This window comes from Mustela nigripes, chromosome 15 (assembly GCF_022355385.1).
Source record: "Mustela nigripes isolate SB6536 chromosome 15, MUSNIG.SB6536, whole genome shotgun sequence".
Lineage (NCBI taxonomy): Eukaryota > Metazoa > Chordata > Mammalia > Carnivora > Mustelidae > Mustela > Mustela nigripes.
This window is the reverse complement of record NC_081571.1, coordinates 65,970,733-65,992,834: the sequence shown is the minus strand read 5'-3', so window position 1 is coordinate 65,992,834 and position 22,102 is coordinate 65,970,733. Positions and strand designations below refer to the sequence as shown.

The following is a 22,102-nucleotide window of genomic DNA, read 5'->3' as shown; positions in this document are numbered from 1 at the left end:
TGTATAGCTTCTCCAACAAGCTCCTTCAGTAAGGAAAATGAAGGACATCAATGAATTACTTACATCTATTTATAAATTGGCAGTCCTTGGCAAGGTACATTTGAAAGGATAAGAACCACCACCAGAACAACCTCACAGACTTGCTTTTAGAGTTTTGGGATTCATAAAATCTCACTATTGTCTCCACAGAATTGGAGTGTTTCTTTTATTCTATTTTTCAAACCTCCTAGTTACAAGCCTTTTTTTTACTTTTTTTTTTTTTTTTTTGTATTTCATTAAATTTCGTGTTGTGTTTACCCAGGTAATTTACATCATGAAGAAAAGCTGGTGACACAAGAACACAAAAAGCAAAGGAAAAGGATCAGTCTAAGATTTTGGTCGGAACTTAGTGTTCTCCTAAATTGTGGGTCTGGGCCTCATTCCGGTGGTCTCTGATATACAGCGCTGACATCAGACTATGCCTATATTCAGTGCATTTTCAAAATGTTGAAATAATCACTCCTTTTTCAGCATGAGAAAGACAGAGAGGAAATTTCCTTTGTTTCACTCCTTTTAAAAATGCAGCTACATATAAACCAAGGGTAAGATTCTCAGCTGCTCAATAATGGCACCAGATAGTTAACAATTACCTAGCATGTACTATACACTCATCCCAACTCTGAGGTAGGTGTGAGGCACTGACAAGGTAAAACATCGCCAAAGGTTATACAGCTGGTGAGTTGTTCAACAGTTCAGCCATCTGTACCTATACCTTGAATACCCTCCACACTACCTTTGGTTGTCTTTGAATAGCCCTCTTGAGTTCAGCCAAAATGGTCTTCCTGCCCTTTAAGATACCCATATGCTTTTTAGTTATAATCAGAAAACATACATTCTGAATGTCATACTTGGGCTACTTAAGATCATAAGCCTTGTTCTTATTTGAGATTCTCTGATATGTGGCAGGCATTCTACGGGACAGAAGAGATGGTAGTCAACTAACGAAGTCTAGTCCTTGCCCTCAAAGGTTCTGGTCTCAAAGACTGTACATTATATTCTCAACTTTAGCTATCCCATATCAGCAGCATTTGGGAAACTCATACTACTGAGAGCTGGGCGCACGCCAAAATTACATCTGATTATATAGGAGTGGAATTAGTAACTAGAATTGGTGTTTTTTGTTGTTGTTTTATTTATTTATTTTCAAGACCCTCAACAATTTCTTGTCTGGCCAAGATAAGAACTCTTATCTTCCCGTCTATTGGTCAGAGAGACAATATAGTTACAGCAAAAACAGTTCTGAAACTTAATATCAAATATGCAAAAGTGTGATAGTAGATTATAATAGGTTTGGGATACATGTCAAAGATTTCTTGAGAGAAGCATCTATTAAGCTAATGCTAAAATAATGCACTGAGTTTAGTAAGATGAACTCAGTCTTATGCGCATTCCTGGAAGAAGGGAGCATGTGGATGCCCAGGCCTTAGTGTGTTCCAAGAACAGAGAAGGGCATTATTGCCCATGTGATGCAGCAGATATATGAAGTGAGTCTGAATATTCATGGTTCCTGTTATAGTCTGGTAAAATAAGGTGAAGGAGAACCTCGGCTTTGATGTCCCTTTCCTGTATTTTTAATTTTCCTTCCTACAAACTGTTGATAGCGTGCAGAAAAATAAGACCAAAAAGATAGATGCAATCTCAAATGAACTCACTCCATTTCCTTTGTAAAACAGTCCTCATGATTGGACATTTCATAGATTTTGCTTTGTAGGAAGCACAGAAGAGACAGCACAGTGGATTCCAGAAAAAGACATTATAGACACTTGGGTCGAGTTTGAGGGGATGGCTATGGGCAAATAGAGGACTGGTATTTTTTTTTTTTTAAGATTTTATTTATTTATTTGACAGAGAGAGAGATCAGTAGTAGCCAGAGAGGCAGGCAGAGAGAGAGAAGGAAGCAGGCTCTCTGCTGAGCAAGGAGCCCGATGTGGGGCTCCATCCCAGGACCTGGGATCATGACCTGAGCCGAAGGTAGAGACTTAACCCACTGAGCCATCCAGGCACCCCTAGAGGGCTGGTATTAAACAGCCTCTGTGGACTTCTGTCTGTTCTAATTTTAGTCTTAATGACTTCTATCTAAAAACCCCTTCTCAGCAATATCCATTGACCTAATTCATGTTGTGTTATTGTCATCACTGCCCCCTATCTTTCAAAAATACCATCTTCCACTAAAACACTGTTATCCTCTCTAGAATTGACCCCTAACCAAGTGATTGGGGCAGCCTTGCATTACTTTCATCACCAAGTCACACACTAAGTATTCTCAGCTTCCTCTGTGGTTCACCATGTGCCAGAAAACATCATTCCTCCCTTATTATTAGCAGGAATATATTGCAGAAAATTGGCATCTTGTTTAATTCTTAACTCTATGGCAGGCAGTCACAAGTCTCCATGACGTATTTCATCATGAGAAAGTCAGATACCATTTTAAAATTTAGAAATTAAACATTCCTTGCTATTTCAAATATACATATGTATAGCATACATACATATCTAAGTAGAAAATTCAGTTTACAAAGAAGTTTGATGCAAACAATTATATGCAACCTCATTGGGGCTCTCACCTACTCTGGTTCCTCTGTAGCCAGCATTTCTCAATGACCACAATTTACAGTGTTTTCAGGTGGAACTCTGCTGGATATGAAGCCCACAAACACTAGTAGGACACGAGGACTGGATTCTGAGCATTTGGGGATGACCTACATAGGAGGTCTGGTGAGGCTTTAGGACATAATCCTTGGATTGCAGGCTTTTGCCTACTAACTCTTTAGTCCTCCCCTTTCTCATATTCTGTCTCCCCCACCCCTTTTTTGGCTAATCTAAAATGCACATTCCTTCTGTTGTAAAGGTGCTTTAGATCATGGACAGCTCTATCTCTCAGGAATCTCAAAGATCACAAGACATGGGCTTGCTCTTCTAAGGTTGACTCATAAGAAATGACCATTTAATTTAGGTCAAAGAAAGGCCAAGTAACCATTTCATAAGTTTCAAGCTGCTATTAGTAAAATAAGAGAATGAGGTTCTTCAAGTTCTCTAAGTTCTGTGGTCCCATTTACCAATATTCAACACATGGGATTCAGAACAGCTTCTCTCTGGATAGAGACAAAGTGCTTAGGCCTCTGAGATAATAGTGTGTACTTGGGATCTTGAGATCAGAAAGCCAGAATAAACTTGACCCCCGAAACCCACTGCCACTTTTTTATTTTTTTATTTTTTTTTATTTGACAGAAATCACAAGTAGATGGAGAGGCAGGCAGAGAGAGAGAGAGAGAAGCAGGCTCCCTGCCGAGCAGAGAGCCCGATGTGGGACTCGATCCCAGGACCCTGAGATCATGACCTGAGCCGAAGGCAGCGGCTTAACCCACTGAGCCACCCAGGCGCCCGCCATTTTATTAATACATGAGCATTCATAGGTCAGCTAATGGCCCCTCATCTAATTAGGGCAAGAACCTAAGAAATCCAGGAAGTACCTGGGGCAGGAGGAAAAGCAACTAAAAATCACGAAGTACAGGTGTATTGTCAACTGTCTTTAATGTTCCTCCTGATGGCCTCGGGAATCTTGTGAGCTCACACTGGATAGGAGGACACATGACAAAAGCCTATTTTTCTATACTCATGAATAGTTTTAAAGAAAAACAAACCTGCTTGTTTAGATTCAGTTCTTTTCGAATATTTTGTTCATAAAGACTTTAATTTGGTGACCCTTTCAGACTGATGTGGTCTTTATTTTAATGAGGTCTTTATTTTATTTTAATGAGGAGCCTGATTAGCTAAGAATTGCTGAGAAGAACCATATTGGATTCTAACCTGTGTGATTTATTTTTAACCGTCTAATATTTCTAGAAACTTGCCTGGAAAAAAAGTCATTTGATATATACTTTTTGTATTGGTTTGTCATGCAGATTATTAAATAATTTATGCTTAAACTCCAGGCAAGTCATTCAGAGGTACTGGGCAAATTTTGCCTCCCAAATATGCATGAATATTTGTAATTTCCCACTGCCAATACCTGCTCCCCCTCCCGCTTGTAATACTTGTTAAAACAGAACTGTAAGTTCTTAATATTTCAAGTAGATATTTTTAAGATACTTAACTATAATCATAAGGGATTGCCCTCATCTTCTCATTTTATGTTCATAAAGAAACTTTGTATTTTATTTTGGAGTTTAAAAATTTTTAAATCCTTAATCCTTTAGCTTATTTTAATAGTTAGCAAATAAAAGCTAGTTAAAAAAAGTGACTTTTTAAAGAATTTCAATAGTTAAAATAGTTTGTGATGTCCCAGGGAAAATACAAACCCAGTATTTAATAATGTGAATTTGCTATTGTAATGTTTAACATTGTATGTTTAATGTTTAATATTGTAATGTTTAACTTGGGGATGCAGACATTCTATTCTCCAGAAAAGAAAAAATGTTTTTATCCTAATGATCAGTACTACAACATATAGTAATAGTACATATGTAGCTCTTTTGTACAAAAGATGTGGTTAAAATTTGATATTTCAGTAGAATAAGATAGTCTTCAGTAGAAGATATAAAAAATGACATACCTTATTTTGATTGTGGTATAGTGTGTTGTTTTATTTCTTCATTGTTATGATGCTATTTTCTAATTATTTGAGCTTATAAAAATAGGTGGTTGGGGATTTTAACCCTATTTATTTTCAGTCTTAGAAGGCGATGATAATCAAAATTCAATCTAGCCAACTTGAATTGTTAATTTTAAGACAATGCTTTCTCAATTGTAGAAGTTGTTGACAGATCTGTGGTTATGTTCAGAAACCATTCTATCACAGTGATAAAATTTGTAATTTTCATTAGGTATGTGTAGGTATGTGCCTACATATATGCCTACATTAGGTATGTGTAGGTATATGCCTACATGTATGAGGAAAACATTGGATGGGAACAAAACATTAATGATGCAAACATTCAAAAATTTGCTGTTATATATTTTTGGCTGATTACCCATTATCTGTATAAAAGAATGAAAACAAACTGGCCAGGGAAGAAACAGGTGTGTGTGGGGGGGATGTATATCAAGCTCTCGTTTTAAAATTACATTTAATTCTGATACCAAGTTAGTCAGTCAGGTTTTGAAAATACTTCAATATCCAAATTCCTATGTGAAGATTATAGGGTTTTAAAAGGTTATTCCTGAGACCGAGAGAAGAGTGTATAATTTAGGACATAAATGCTTGTGATACTGAAGTTTAGGCAATGTCCCTATCTCCTATCATTGAATAGCCTGGATATTGAGGACATTTGGTGGATTCTATTTGAATTTGACTAAGACTCACAAATCATTTAGATTTTCAATTATATTTATTTCAAATAAATATCTGGAATACATACACATCGGTCATAAAACCCTTGGATATATTATGGTATGGTAATTTAGAGTCTTCCCACTAGATGAACCACTAGCAACTGAGACTTTAGTAAAAACTTAGAATCTGAGATGCCACTCAATGCCTGTATCTTCCAAAACCTTTAGATGATTTGTACATGCGTTAAAGCTTGAGAAGCTTTAACTGACATCCTAACTCGATGGTGAAAGCTTGAAAACTTTTCCTTTAAGATCAGGAACAAAAGAAGTGTACCCATTCTCACCATTCCTATTCAAGACAGTACTGGAACTCCAAGCCAGGGCAATCAGGCAAGAAAAGGCAACAAAATTGGACAGATAAATTTGTTCATATGACATTTTATAGACAAAATTCTGAAAAAAAAATCGATTCTAAAAATCAGTCAAAAGAGATACAATCAATGAATTCAGTAAAATTTCAGAATATGAAGTGGATATTGAAAGATCAGTAGCATTTTTAGATGAAAAAGAAAGAAACCCATTTACCATGGTATCAGAGATAGTATATTTAGGAAGAGTTAATCAAGAAGGTTAAAAAATCCCTGTATTGAGAACTCGAAGACACTGATGATAAAAAGTCACATACACATAAATGGAAATGTATTCCACATTCATGGATTAGAAGAATATTGTTAAAATATTAAAATATCCATGCTACCCAAAGCCATCTATATAGCCAAGGCAATCTCTATCAAGATCCCAATGGCCTTAAAAACAAAACAGAACAATGGTCTTAAAATTTATGTGGAATCAAAGAAGATCCCAAAGAATCAAAGTAATCCTGAGAAAGAAGAACTTGGAGGTATCATACTTCCTGATTTCAAGCTATGTATATATTACACACATACATATACATATATCTAGTATGATGCTGATATTAAAACAGATACATAGTATGGCAGTGGTATAAAACAATGTGTACTGGTATGTAAATAGACACATAGATCAATGCAATAGAAAGCCCAGAAGTAAAGACATGCATGTATATTCACTATTTGGGGAGTCAATACTCAGTGGAGGAAAGAAAAATTCTCTTCAATAGATCATTCAGGTAAAACTGGTACTTATATTGAAGACTGAAACTTGACCCCTATCTCATACCTCTGAAACATTTAAGGATTTTTTCAATGTTTTATGGTTTGTTTTTTAAGATTTTATTTGACACAGAGAGAAAGACAGACAGACAGACAGTTAGAGACAGAACACAAGCATAGGGAGTATGAGAGGGAGCCCAACATGAGGCTGGACCCCGGATCATGACCCGAGCCAAAGGCAGATGCTTAAAGGCTGAGCCACCCAGGTGCCCCAGCATTTGAGTATTTAATCTATTTTGAGTTATTTTAAGACCAAAACTCCTAGATGAATAAACAGGAAGAAAGCTTCTTGTTATAGGTGGCAATTTTTTCTTTTTCTTTCTTTCTTTCTTTTTTTTTTTTGTATATATCTAAGGCATAAGTAACAAGATCAAAACCAAGAAGGATGGTGTTAAACTATAAAATTCTGCACAACAAAAGAAATGATCAACAAAGTGGGAAAAAAAAAAACCTGTGGAATGTATCTGATTAGTTATACATCTAAAAGATGTATAGAACTCATACAACTTAATAGCAAAAAAACAAAAAACAAAAAATAATCAGTTAAAATGAAAAAATGAGGATTTTTTTAAAATGAGGATCTGAATAGACATTTTTCCAAATAAGATATACAAATATCCAACAGGTGCATGAAAAGGTATTTGTCATCACTAGTTAGGAGAAATACAAATTCCAATCAAACTGAGATAGCCATTCTAACAGATGGGACACGCTGCCAAAATGTGGAGAACACCACTGTTGGTGGGACTGTAATTTGGTATAGTCACTATAGAATTGGAGATTTCTCAAAAATAGAGCTAGAATTGTACTTCTGGGACTATATCCAAAAAATGAACTGTATTTCGAAGAAAACATTTGAATCCCCATCTTCACCGCATTATTTGCAATTGCTAAGACACAGGAAACAAACTTCTCCATCAATGGGATGAATAAAGATGGGATATAAAATAGGGTACTCATTTAGCTGCTAAAAAATGAAATCTTGCCATTTCTAAGAACACAAATTGACCTTGAAGGGACTATACTTGGTGAAGTCAGACAAATACTGTATGATCTCACTTATATGAGGGATTTTTTTTTTAAACAAACTCCTAGAAAAACATCAGGATTTGTTGTTATCAGAGTTTAGGAGCAGGTAAGTAGATGAAGATGGTCAAAAGTTACAAACTTCCAGTTATAAGTATTAGAGATGTACAACATGAGCACTATCGGTGATATGATATGTATTTGAGAGTTGGGTAGATTCTAGGGGTTTTTATCACAAGGGAAAAAAAAATCTATGAGAGGAGCATTAATCATATCATAGTAATCATTTCATAATACAAGTCAAATCATTATAGTATAGACCTTAAGACTCTATAGTGCTCTTCATCAGTTACATGTCAGAAAAACTAGAGAAAAGTCTTGAGAAGCATTGGCTTAGAGCTTGGACTCTCAAGTTCAAAGCAAACCTCTAAATACTGGTTTCTCCAGTATTTCTCTCTTGTAAAATAAGGCTAATGTTACCTTCTACCATTTTTCCTGTTCCAAAATTTATATATCAATTTGTATACATGACTAACTTAAAAAGAACATTCAATAAGAAGTATTAGTAGTTATTGGTAGGCCATGGAGCAGGACAGAATCATAGGCCTGTAAGTCAAGTGCAACTTGTTGAGACCATAAGTACTAACAAAACAAAAACAAAACCCTCAATAGATAACATATGTTCTAGGCAGGAGTTGAGCAATGATGAATCATAGCTGAAATAAGCATTCTATTTTCTCTACTTAAAAATGAAAAACATTTGAATATATTCCTCTCTATATAAATATTTTAAGTCTCTTCAGAAACTTAGGACTTTTATATAATCTACTCATGGTCTCTGCCCCAATAACTTATACTTCTAAACATTGTCTTTTGTATTTTCTATGCTTTTAGTAAATAATTGAGGTCCTGTGAAATTCATGGTTTGAACCAAGATAAGATATACCTTGCATTATCATGTTCTGTGGGACTTTAGGGGAGATGGTAGGGGAAAAATGCATGAGTTCATTCATTCACCCACTTCTTGAATGTTTACTGTGTTTCGAGCACTTGTATAAGCAATGTAGCTACAAAACTAAAGAAAGGAATTTTCCCACATAGTGGCCACATTCTAGTGGGTGGTGGATATGATGGTATCCTGTTTTATATAGCAACTTATAGTCATGCATATATTCTTGCACAAGTACCTAGCCCAAAGCCTTCAGATCAGACCTTCCGATCTGAAATTGTGAAATTTAAAATAATTTTGGGTGGTAAAATTTGAAGTGGACCATGCTTCTTGGTTAAGCTGATAATATAAAATATAATCCATAAGTTATGAAATCTATTGTTATTTTCTGTCACTTATGCCTTCCTTTATGGACCATAACAGTTTGATAGAAGAGGTAGTATAGGAGGAGGATTTCTGAGTATGTGTAAAAATCAAACCCACATTGTCTTGACCACTTTGTATCTTTTTAACCTTGAGTAATTTGGTTAATATTGTCTTAGTTTTCTCATGTGTAAGAAAAAAAGACAATAGTACTTTGAGCTTTGAGAATATTGGAAGAGGTAATACATGTTTAGTATTTATAGTGTCTAATATTGTGATCTAGATGAATATTGCTTATAATTATTGTAATACATAATTGGCCTTCTGTTGTCCTATATTCAATTTTCACCATAATTTCATACACTGATTTATACGTTTAGTTCTACAAAATGATCTTCATTTGGACATGAACTCCATCTGATGAATAACCTGTATGTACAGCAACATTTTTCATACATGTACACCTTCAACTTCACATCTTTATACACCCCCCTTTCCAGAGTGTCAGTTCCTAGCTATAAAGTCAAGGTGGGGGGAGGATTGTTTGGATTTTTTTTATTTAGTAAAGTGTCAGGATATAAAATCAATGCACAGAAATCTGTTGCATTTCTCTACACCAACAACAAGACAGAAGAAAGAGAAATTAAGGAGTCAATCCCATTTACAATTGCACCCAAAACCATAAGATACCTAGGAATAAACCTAACCAAAAAGGCACAGAATCTATACTCAGAAAACTATAAAGTACTCATGAAAGAAATTGAGGAAGACACAAAGAAATGGAAAAATGTTCCATGCTCCTGGATTGGAAGAATAAATATTGTGAAAATGTCTATTCTACCTAAAGCAATCTACACATTTAATGCAATTCCTATCAAAGATTGTTTGGATTTTTAAAGAAAATGTGATTCGCATAGTCTCAAGAAAAAGGTGGGTGCCTTAGAATTTCCTCCTTCAGAGACAACTTTAAATTCAATGTATTTTATTTTATTTATTTATTTGACAGACAGAGATCACAAGCAGGCAGAGAGGTAGGTAGAAAGAGAGGGAGGAAACAGGCTCCCTGCTGAGCAGAAAGCCCGATGTGGGGCTCGATCCCAGGACCCTGAGACCATGACCCGAGCTCAAGGCAGAGGTTTTAACCCACGAGCCACCCAGGTGCCCCAAAGTCAATGTATTTTAAAAGCAATATGGTAATCTAGCAAAACAGGTACAAGAAACATGCTGTCAGTATATCATTTTTGTTAGCATGCTTAAGATTTCACTATCACTCTATATCCAGACCTCAAGGATTACTTATTGAATCATGAATTAAAAAGTGAAAAGTTAGATAGTAAGAGGGAGGCTAACTTACAGCGCAACAGGGCAAGCCATTGCAGAATTGTCATGTAAGTGGTTTAGGTAGAAAACCCTAGTGTTTCATAAGAGATCTACTTTAGGATAAAGAGGTTGTTGGAGTGCTTTGGGGGACACTGCTGGCAATAAATTAGGGATCTTAGAAATGGGACCTAACCACTTATGTTCAGGAATACTGCTTGGCATCCACTGCTTGTAAAGGGTCAGGAAAAGATGGTGATGTTCTCATTGATCATCTTCCCAGTTACCTAAGATGTAGTAGGGGTTATTTCCTTTCACAGATGAGAACATAGAAGAGACAAAACATATCAGTGTAACAGAACTAGCCAATAGTTTAGCTGTGATTTACCTCAGCTCAAAAGCTAAAGTCTAGGTTTCATTTTACTTCACATTATCCTCACAAAAACCACTGTAGATAATTCCGAGAAAGGTGGATGGGGTCATAGTATAGGTCATCTTGAATGCCCTGTGAGAATTTACATTTTAATCTCAAAGTAATGTGGAGTCACTGAAGGTACCCAAATCTAAAAATATCAAATAAATTGCCTTTATTAAGTACCAACAGTCAAAAGAGAAAAGTGTTATTTTTCAAGCTTCCTATTTTATTTTTGGGTAACACAAAAGCTATTCAAAGTTTTTTTGGAACTAAGTATCTAACTTAGTTCTTAAAGCATTTATTTTCCTCTGGTTTGAATCCTGATTAAACTACTAACTTGTATGACCTTGGGTAAATCGCCTCAGTGCAATTTAAAATGTGGATAATACTTATTTTAAGAGTGTCATGTGGAGATGAGATAAGCTAGTATGTGCAGAGTGCTTGACATATTCATGTGTTTTGTACTATGTAGTGTAAGTTATTTTTGTCAATGTTATAATATTTAGTAAAACTATCCTGTTACATTTCAAAAAAGGAGATCAAACTCTGAGGGGGGAAAATGTAAGAGTGGAAGGAAGAATTCTGGCATATAGGGTAAGGAATTCCAGTAATAGCCAGTAACCAATAAATGCTTACAACAGCTTACCACTACTGTTTGGATTGCTAGAACCTGGTACAGCTACTATAAAAATAATTAGTTTAATGTTCTTAATCAGAGACACATGAATTACTATTTTTAAATCACTATTTTTAGCATTGGCAAGTACTGATATGTTTTGTGTACGGGTAGTACAGATCAACAAAATTTTAACAAAATATGACATGATGGGATGCCTGTGTGGCTCAGTAGGTTAAGCATCTGCCTTCAGCTCAGGCTGTGATCCTGGGGTCCTGGGATCGAGCCTGCATTGGGCTGTCTGCTCAGCAGGGAGACTGACTCTCCCCTCTCCCTCACCTACACCCCATTCATGTTCTCTCTCAAATAAAAAATATATATATTTTATTATATATATTTATTTATTATATATAATAAATATATATATATTTATTTATTATATATATATACATATATATGTGTATATATATATTTTTTAAATAACATGTTTTTGTTTAAGTCATGCAGTCAAGACAGCTGGAGCTATTGTGCCCCTTATGCAAATCTCAATTTATAAATTACATCTTCCAAATTAACAGAAATATACCCTAATACAGTACATGTCATTTCTGATTTTATAAAGGTCATTCTGATAATGGCGACAAAAACACATCCAGTGTGTTTTGGGTCCAGTGTGTTTTGGAAGCATGGAGTAGGGAGATTCATGTGCAAATAAAGTCAGGGAAGACTCCTTAGAGACCATCTGGCAGCTGTCAATACAGGATGTAGAAAAAAATATGTATGTATACAAATATAGGAGGATCACAAGTCAAAGCCTTAAAGTATGGTTTTAACAGTAACCTATACATTCAGGGTTTTAATGTGAGAGGGATAAAAAATTAAATTTATAAAAAAGCTCTTTTTCCACTAGAGTTAGTACCTCAGCTATGCTTATTTAACATTGAGTAGTGATGTGTAATGGAAGGCCTCTGTATCTGTTTTACATATTAAAATACCTAAAATGAGAACACTGGATATTGTAGATTGAAGGAATGAAAAGTGAGAAACAATGGGCAGAGTTCCAAGGACAGATGAGTTAGTTCCCGAACTTTCAGAAAGTTTAAGAGGATTTGGAAACACCATTACTTGCATATCAGCATCCATTCCTCATTACTGTCAAATAGATTCAACCCCAGTTTTATTCAGGGGGCGATATATTCAGGAAAGGTAGGTGTCTCTAGCACTCCAGAGAAGAAGTCAGTCTGTCAAAACTGATCAAACATTAGTGTTTAAACTAATTACTTCCAGTAATTGGTTAAGAAGTGGGTATATTACCCTGTCCAGATCAATGAAACAAGAGCAATTCTGTTAGGAGCATAGGGTATGTTGTCCCCCCTCCCCCCCAAAAAAAATATTCCTCCTGGTAAGGGGAGACATTCAAAGAAACCATATCTTCTTCTCTTAGATGGTGTCATAAAAGGACAAGGTATCTAGAGGCTATAGTCCTCATGTGACCACGAGCTTAGGGGAAAAAAGATTTGGCCATGAGCCTGGGTAAAATGGAGCTCCAGGATTCACCATTGCTGGGCTATCTCACTTTCATCAAGGTTGTATAAAGTTCCTGGTAAGCTATACCCAAAGCAGTGAAAAGTTGATGAAAACCCTCTCATGTCATACTAAATTTAAACTTTCTACTATAACAATATAGGAATCAATTTAAATATGTGAAGTGGTATGGTCAGGGTTATAATGTAGGACAGGACAAATGGGGACTAGAAAGGATTAGAGAGGAACAAGACTTGCATCAAGAAAAGCAGCAAAGACTGAACTTCTAAAACTCAACAACTCCCCCCACCAAAAAATAATCCAGTTTTAAAAAATGGGCAAAAGGCATGAACAAACAACTCTGAAGAGGACATCTAAATGGCCAACAAACACATGAGAAGATGCTCATCATTACTTATCAGGGAAAACGCAAATCAAAACTACAATATTGCTTCATGCTTGGCAGAATGGCTAAAACTAACAGTATAAAAAAGAGGTATTAGTGAGGATGTAGAGAAAGAGGAACCCTTGTGCATGGATGGTGGGAATGCCAGCTAGTACAGCCACTGTAGAAAACAGCATGGAGCTTCCCCCAAAAGTTAATAGAGCTACTCTACAATTCAGCAATTGCACTACTGGTTATTTACCCAAAGAACACAAAAACACTAATTCAAAGGGATACACGCACCCTGAAGTTTATAGCTCTATTATTTACAATAGTTAAGATATGGAAGCAGTCTTGGTATTCATTGATTGTATGGATAAAGATGTGAAACTCACACATACACATGGAGCATTATTCAACCATGAAAAGAAATAAAGTCTTGCCATTTGCAACACAGATGAAGAATATGCTACAGACTATGTTAAATAAAATGGAAATATCATAGGATTTCACTCATATGTGGAATTTAAGAAATGAGCAGCAGGAAAAAAAGACAACAAGAAACAGACTCAATTATAACGAACTGATAGTTACCAAAGGGGTGGTGGGTAAAGGGATGGGTCAAGTAGGTGATGGGGTTTAAAGGGGCACTTACAATGAGTACAGGCTGATGTACAATAGTGATTCTGTATTTCCACACACCTGAAATTAGTTTAAGCGTTACTGGAATTAAAATTAAGACTTAAAACAACAAATAGTTATTGTAGTCGATATGAGAACAGATAAGAGATGGGTGGGAAAAGGGAATTTCAAAAAATGTATTAATAGTAGCATGCAAAAGCAATTTGTTGTTACAAATAAAGATGGAGTTAAAAACGCTTCCATATTTAAGTGCTCTGATTTGCAGCAAAGCTTAAGATTGCCATTCCTTTAAAAAAAAAAAGTCTTTATCTAAAATACACATAATGTAATCAAAATTCAGAAGTCACTGTATAAAGTGTATTTTTACCAATAAATCACAGCATGCTATATCGGATAAACAGACATAGTCCAAATTAAAATTTTGTGGAATGGATTTGTTATTTTGTCATTAGATGTAGACTAAAGAGAAAGTTGTTTTCTTAGAATTACCAGCACTGGAACAGGATTTTTAAAGTATTGACTTTGAATTAGATAAAGCATCTGGAGTTATGCTCTGATAATAGTTAGAATTCATACCAATGGAATACCATCAAAATATTTAGCAACAATACTGAGACAATTGTTCACTTCAAAGTGTTCATTTTAATATGTGAAAATTACACTTTCATACATTTTTTATACTTTCTTTAGCATGCAATAAAGAGTTCCATTCAGATGCTAAGAAAATCATACTTTTCAGTGCTAAATAAAAATATTTAGGAGAATCCAGGAGAATTTCTAGTTAATATTTAAAATTAAGTGTTGCTCATTTAAGATATTTCAGATTATTTAAAATACAGCATTAGAAGCTTATTAGAGCTTATTTACTTTAATACACAGCAACATAGGGGAATTTACAGGAGGCAGAGAGAGCTCAGTGGTACTTGCAATCAGAAGGATCCTGAATATAGAAAAATAACAGTCAGGCAACTATTTAAGAATTTGACAAGAGTATCTTCTATTAAGCTGATTTTCTTATAACCATTTAATAAAATGTCCCATTAAGTGATATCTCATTAAGGTTTATCTCCATTTGTCTCCCAGTTGGGTATCTATCAGCCCACAGTCTGGAAGATCCATATAACTTTATTGGATTGTGTAAGCACTTCTGTGTGTTCGTGCATGCATGTGGTGGCTGGGGTACATTCGTGCATTTGCATGTGTCAGAGACTTTTCTGTACCCAGGACTGTGCTAGCAATGAAGAAGGGTGAACAAGGCAGACATGGACTCTAAGCTCTCAGGGCAGGGGCCAACAGGGAATATGGACACTAAACAACGTTAGGCCTACAAACAGGATGGAGATATATGGAACTAAGGGTTTTTGGAGGATGCATTTGTCTGTGATCAGTCTTTTCTGACAAAGTTTAAGGATTACTGGAACAAATCAGAAAAATAGGAGGATGTTGGAGATGGGATAAGACCCTGCACGTCAAGAACATAGAACTGCCATGTATGTGGTATCTTTGAGGAACACTTTGAACTTGGTTATCATTTTTAGATTGAAGAGAATTCTGGAGAGTTGGAAAAGGAGGGATGGGCCGGATCTGGAATGCTAAGTCTACTGTAAGCGGTGTTCACGGAGTCTGGTCTTGTTTTAAGGGCACTGAAAATCCTTTGATTTATATGTAGAAAGAGACAATTACTTTTATATTTTGAACACTGTTGGTTGAGACATAGAGAGTAGACTGGAAATAATTAAGATTGGGTAAGGAGGAGCACCTGGGTGGCTCAGTGGGAGTGGGTTAAAGCCTCTGCTTTCGTTCGGCTCAGGTCATGATCCCAGGGTCCTCAGATCGAGCCCCGCATGGGGCTCTCTGCTCAGCAGGGAGCCTGCTTCTACCTCTCTATCTGCCTGCCTTTCTGCCTACTTGTGATCTCTGCCTGTCAAATAAATAAAATCTTAAAAAAAAAAAAAGATTGGTTAAAGAAAGGTGTATTAGCTAAGAGCTGCTGTAGAAGTTTAGGAAGGTGGTGACCTAGACTGGGTCATTGATCATAGGCATTGATTAAAGTAGTTGGATTCAAAAGCTTTTTAGGAGAATCAGAATTTTGAGTAACTGATTAGCATCTAAGAGACAGAAACTTGGTGCCTATGTTTCTACCTGAGCTTTACCACTTTCTAGCTATGAAGATCAGGCAAATGACCTTTTATCTGAAGAATGAAGATAAAAATACTGCCTTATTAGTTTATTATTAATCTTGAAGTTGATTAGCATAAGGAATTGGAGTAGTCCCAAACAATGTAGTAAGTACTTTAAAATATTAGCATTTTCTGGATGCCATTGATTATATTTTGAAAGGGAAGGCAAGAGTCATACATAAGTCTTAGGTTTCTGAGGCAGGCACCATATGGAATATTTTGTTATACCAGAAAGGAAACCATTTGAGAAGGGGCCTTTTCCGGGGTGTGTGCGGGGGTAGTCCAGTGACAAAGATGGTAAAGTATGATACAACAGATCTCCAGTGGAGTATCAGCTAACATGTAGGACACAGGAATGTATAACCCAGAGTAGAAATCAACAACAGTAGACCTTTATCAGCACACATTTCCTATATAAAGGGCAAAGGGTTAAACATGCATATTAGATCAGACCGGGATACAAACCCCAGCTCTGTTAACTTCCTAGTTGTCCTGGGGAAATTTTTGAGGCCCAGTGTTATCTTCAAGAAGTGATTAGGATAGCCTCAAATTATATGAAGTATTTGAAGCTATCTGCACCAATTAGAGATAATGAGCTTCTGGGGATTTTTCCTTTTTGTCCTTGACCCAGCCGCTTCAGCAGTCACTGAACACTTCATGGACACCAGCCAGTCATCTGCAAATAAAGCTCAACAATGCTTTGCCTCACATTTCAACCATGTAGCCTTGCTTCCTGCCCCAGGAAGGAAGGTATATAGAGGTTTTGATACAGTAAGATTTGCTGTCTTGAAGTGCAAGGGAATTCTCATTCCTTCTTCCTCCTCCAGATAACCCTATCCTGGAAAGTACTTACCTTCTCAGGAGACAGTCTGGCAGTCTCGTACAAGGAGTCCTAGAGATCAAACAGTAGCCAGTTAATTAACAACCTATTAGATTGTTCCCCTTCCTATCTGCCTTACCATTCTATGTGCTTACTTTCTGCAATTCACATTAAGAACATAAAACTTATGGTTCCTGGGATATCTAGTCATGGCAATTTTCCCCTATGTGACCTTAGCACAGGGTAAGGCCACTGAGTAAGTGACTCACTAACAGAAACAGTGTCCTTATTGGTGTTGAGTAGGCAGGGATAACTGCAGTGCCATCATGATTGCTAAGACTTATATTAACGGTAGTTCTGGTTCAAAATGGTGACACTAGAGGATGCTGAATTGACTTTCTCCCATGGGCAAAGGGAAGTTATAGCTATATAGGAAACAAATTTCTTCTGAAAAAAATTCAATAACTGAGCTCCTCTTATAAACTAGGCAAACAAAGGGAAAAAGAACACACATATTGAAGTCAGTAGGAACTGCTGACATAGTCCTCCAATAAACCATCCCTGGCATGGCAGGCCACAATGGGAGGGCACTCATTACCCTAGGCTTCTCCCTAAGGAAAGAAGATTTGAACTCCACATCTGGCACCCCAGCTTATAAGACTTGTACCCGACAAATGAGACTGCCAAGACAGCTAGTTTTGAAAGCAAATTGGGCTTACATCCATGAGACCCACAAAGCTATAGCAAACTGAAAAAAATGTTCTAGAAGTCTCCTGTGAAGAGGCAACCATAGAAAGCACCTACTCATTTTGTGACACTTAATTGCTCATCCTAAAATCTTGACCTCAGGAGCAGGCATCTAATTTAGCACTTCTAGGGGGGCTCTAATCCTCCCCAGAGACCTCAGAGGGCAGACACTATTACCAGTTTTCCTCACCCTTGCTCTAGGTCACCAGTATCTTTCTGAGAAAGAGCTAATGTACACATGATACTCCAGTCTTTGCAGCCTCTACCTGATGGACAGAGCTTGATCACCAACTCTGGTGGCCAATCTTCTTACATCTGTGGGCCCCCAAGGACTACATCAAATGGAGGAATAGTTCCTAACTAACTGCCCACCCCCAGGGCACAGCACGGACAGCAGACTGAAATGCACTCTCAGTCTTTCCATGACAAAGACTCAATAGTTTAACTTTTAGAGCTATGGTCTGATGATCAGGCTTTTTATTAAATAGATCTCAAAAGTGAATAAACTATCCAGGGATCAGACACTAACTGGTACCACCTTTACAGTCACCCTCTGCACTACCACAGGTTGCGGTTTGAGAAAGGAGCATGCATATAGAGCAGGCACTTTGGCCCCCATATCTGCTGCCCAAAGGACACACCCCCTGGTAAACTGGCTCTGGTGTCCCTCATAAGCAGGGCTTGTGTTCATGGGTTCAATGGGACAGTGGTAAACAGACAGTTCTTAGCTGGCTGTCACACCAGGATTTCAAGCACAGGCAACACACACACACCATCAACCTGTCTTCCCCTGAAAGAAGTACATTCACATACTTTAAGAGCTACAGCCTGAGTGTCTGGAGCTCAGGTGGAGGTCCTCCCCTTAGGCACATTAACCAGTATTGGCACAGCTTCCCTTTGGAACACTGCCCAGTACTGGCACACCTTCACCTACTGGGAAACATGAAAATTAAAGCAGACTTCTTAGACAATGAACAAGATTTGAGAGCCAACCAAGAGCCAGGGCAGAGTTGACCAATAAGGTCCATCCACCATACACAGCCACAAGAAGACGGGGAGATGTGGCTGTTTTACATAGAAACCAACGGTCCAGCAAAATGAAGAGGAATATATTCCAAATGAAAACGAGATAAAACTGAAGAAAAAGACCTTAATGAAATCGAGAGAAGTGACTTACCTGATAGAGCTGAGGATAACAGATGATCATGAAGCTCAGGTAGAGAACAGTTAACAAGTATCAAATGGAAGTCCTAGATTGAATAAAAAAACTGAATACATTCAATCAATTAAACTAGGTGCAGCAGGAGGGAAAAAGGATCAATGAACATTCAAACACAGGGCAGTGAAACTCAATCAAAGTAGAGAGAAGAGAGCTTAAGGGATTTATAGGACAACATCAAGCAGAACACAATTTGTATTATAGAAGTCCCATAAGGAGAAGACAAAAGGGCAGAAAAATTCAAGAAATAATTTCTGAAATCTTCCCTAATCTGGAAAAACAGACATCCAGACCCAGGAAAGCCAGAAAGTTCTCAAAGAGATGAATCCAAAGAGATCCACACAAAGACACATTATCATTAAGCTGTCAAAAGGTAAAGATAAGAAATCTTAAAAGCAGCAAGAAAACTTGTTCCATACAGAAGAAACCCCACAAGTTAATTGGATTTTTTCAGGGAAACTGGTAGGCCCAGAAGAGAATGGCACAATGCATTCTAAATGCTGAAAGAAATGGCCAACCAAGAATTCCAAGCAAACTTGTCCTCCAGAAAGGAGACTGTTTGAGACAAGTTAAAGGAGTTTACCATTAGACCACCCTTATAAGAAAGTTTAGAGGAATTTTGTTGACCTGAAAAGAGCACTAATTAGAACAAAAATTATAATCCTTATGGGAAAGATACTATAAAATTTAGAATAATCTAATGTAAATACAGTGAGTTAGTCACTTACAAAGACAGCATGAAAGTTAGAACACAATGGTAAAAATAACTATAATAATTGGTTAACGGATTCATAAGATAAAAAGATGTAAATTGTGACATCAAAAATATCAAATATGGGAAGAAAAGTCAATAAAATTATAGAGCTTTATAGTATATTCAAACTTAAGTTATAATCAACTTAAAATACATTGTTATATACAAGCTGTTTTACATAAACCTCATGGTAACTACAAAGCAAAGCCTATAGAGAATACATGAATGATAAAGGACTCTAAGAAATAGAGCGATGTGAGATATAGGTAGAGTGATGTGAGAGATAGGATGTGAGATCCCACATGTGGAAAAAAAAAAGCTCATAGACATAAAACAGATTAGTGGTTGCTGAAGGCTGGGGGTGAAGGTAGGGGGAAAAAAAGCACAAACTTTGTTATAAACCTAGTCCTAGGGAGGTAATGTAGAGCACAGTGACTACAGTTAATACTGTCTTATATAATCACAGAAGTTAGCAAAGGTAGATTTGGAAATTATCACAAGAAAATAAAGAGTAGTGAGGGATGTACTCTACTACTGTACTACTATGTACTACTAGACTTATGGTCATGTAGCATTATATACAAATATCAAATCATGTCTACCTGAAACTGTTATCTTTCAACTGTAGCTCATTAAAAAAAAAAAAAAAAAATCATAGTTTCTTCCTGTGTGCAAAAGCATGCCATAACCAAGAAAACAAAACTACACAGCCATGTTTAGGTAGTGGCATGTTTATTGTATCAAAGGATCAGGTAGCTTTTCTGCCCATGGATGCCATGAGTAAGCATCATTAAATTCTCCCTCCCACAACTGCCATGTCTGAGTCTCCTATGGAACCTGAGCACCTGGGGAAAGTTGGAGCTTTGAAACAAGCAGTGAGAGTCTGAGGAGCCATTGAACAATGGGGAATGCTCGAGGATGGTGTTAATGGGCATGCCAAACACCAAGCTTTCCAGAGGCTTTGAATAGGTCACATAGGCTACATGGAGGAAGAGGATGCAGCCATGAATGCAAGGCCACCCACAATGGATAGAAGAGTTGTGGAACCAAAGAAGGCTGTGTCAACTGAAGATTCTCCAAGACCTAGTACCCACTTCACGGGGAAAAAGATTTATGTTGGTGGCATTAATGACAACACTGAAGTTCATCTAAGATTATTTTGAACACTATGAGAAAATTAAAGTGATTGAAGCCATGACTGACCAAGGCAGTGGCAAGGAGAGAGGATTTAGTTTCCTAACATCTGAGGACCATACCTTCATAGACTGTCCTTCAGAAATACCACACTGTGAAAGGCTGCAACTGTGAAGTAAGGAAAGCCCTACCTAAGAGGGTGGGTAGTGCTTCAACCAAAGAGGTCAAAGTGATTCTGGAAACTTCAGTACTGGTCATGGAGGTGATTTTTGAGGGAATGACAACTTTGGTCATGGAGGAAACAGCAGCTGTGGTGGCGGGCAGTGGTGGCAGCCGGTGGCTATAACTGATTTGGTAATGGTGGAAGCAGTTTTGGAGGTGGCAGAAGCTATCATGTTTTGGCAATTTCAATCAATCTATCTTCTAATATTGGACTCATGAAAGGAGGAAATTGGAGGCAGATGCTCTGGTCCCTATAGCAGTGGGGGCCATCTCTTTGCCAAACCAGGAAACCAAGGTGCAATGGTGGTTCCAAGAGCAGCAGTTGTAGAGATGGCAGTGGCAGAAGGTTTTCATTACTGCCAGGAAACACAGCTGAGTGGGAGAGGAGAGCCAGAGAAGGTTACAAAAGATATGTGACCTCAGCCAAGCATAGTGGTGGCAGGGTCCAATTGTTACAAAGACACCATGTTTTGATAATGTGTGCCTGGGCAAAAAAATATTGGAGGACTGCATTTGCTACTAATTTTCTAACAGGTTTGTAGTTTATTTTCTGTGGAAAATGTAGAACATTCCAAAACAAAACGGTTTCAGTGTGTGTGTGTGTGTGTGTGTGTGTGTGCGCGCGTGCGTGTATTTTAAACACCCATACTACTGATTGCTAAATGTAATAGTCTCATTGTGACACCAAATCAGGGTCTTAAAGAAAAAAACAAGGAAAAAAAAAGACCAGGTACAGTCTATGTTCTGATGGTTCTAACCTACACTTCTTGAGTATATTCAGTATATAGCTAATTCTAAACCTAACCTCTCATCAAGAACATGGGCCAGTTATGCACTTAATGAGAAGGTTTTTAAATTTTTTGAATTTGTAATTCTGAGCATGAAGTCAGTTAATATAAAAAACTCATGTCCAAATAAGGTAAGGACCCTTAATTTTGACAGCTCAGTATTATTAATAGCCATATATACTTTTCCTCCTAAAAATCCGAATAGATATTGTTATGTAAATAATATTGTCACCATTTTGGGCTTCTGGGAAGCTTTGTTACAGGTCTTTAATTTTATGCAATAAGCTGATTTTGAAAAATGAAACTAAATGCATCAAGAGCCTTTCATTTCACATTTATGTGCTGCTAACCAAAATAAATAGTTCAGCATTCCCAATTAGCTTTGGTGTGAAAATTATAAAGATTCTGTAAGATATCATTTTAACAAATTGAGGTTTTCTAAATTTGTTATCCAAGTTTACAAAATGATTCTGTAGAATAAAATTTTTGCCTCCTTTT

The 22,102-nt window shown here is 36.9% G+C and overlaps 1 pseudogene; it reads left to right on the top strand.

Annotated features, from left to right (window-relative positions):
* The first annotated feature begins 12,237 nt into the window (after positions 1-12,237).
* On the top strand, positions 12,238-20,940 carry LOC132002688 (heterogeneous nuclear ribonucleoprotein A1-like 2; annotated as a pseudogene).
* Positions 20,941-22,102: the final 1,162 nt, after the last annotated feature.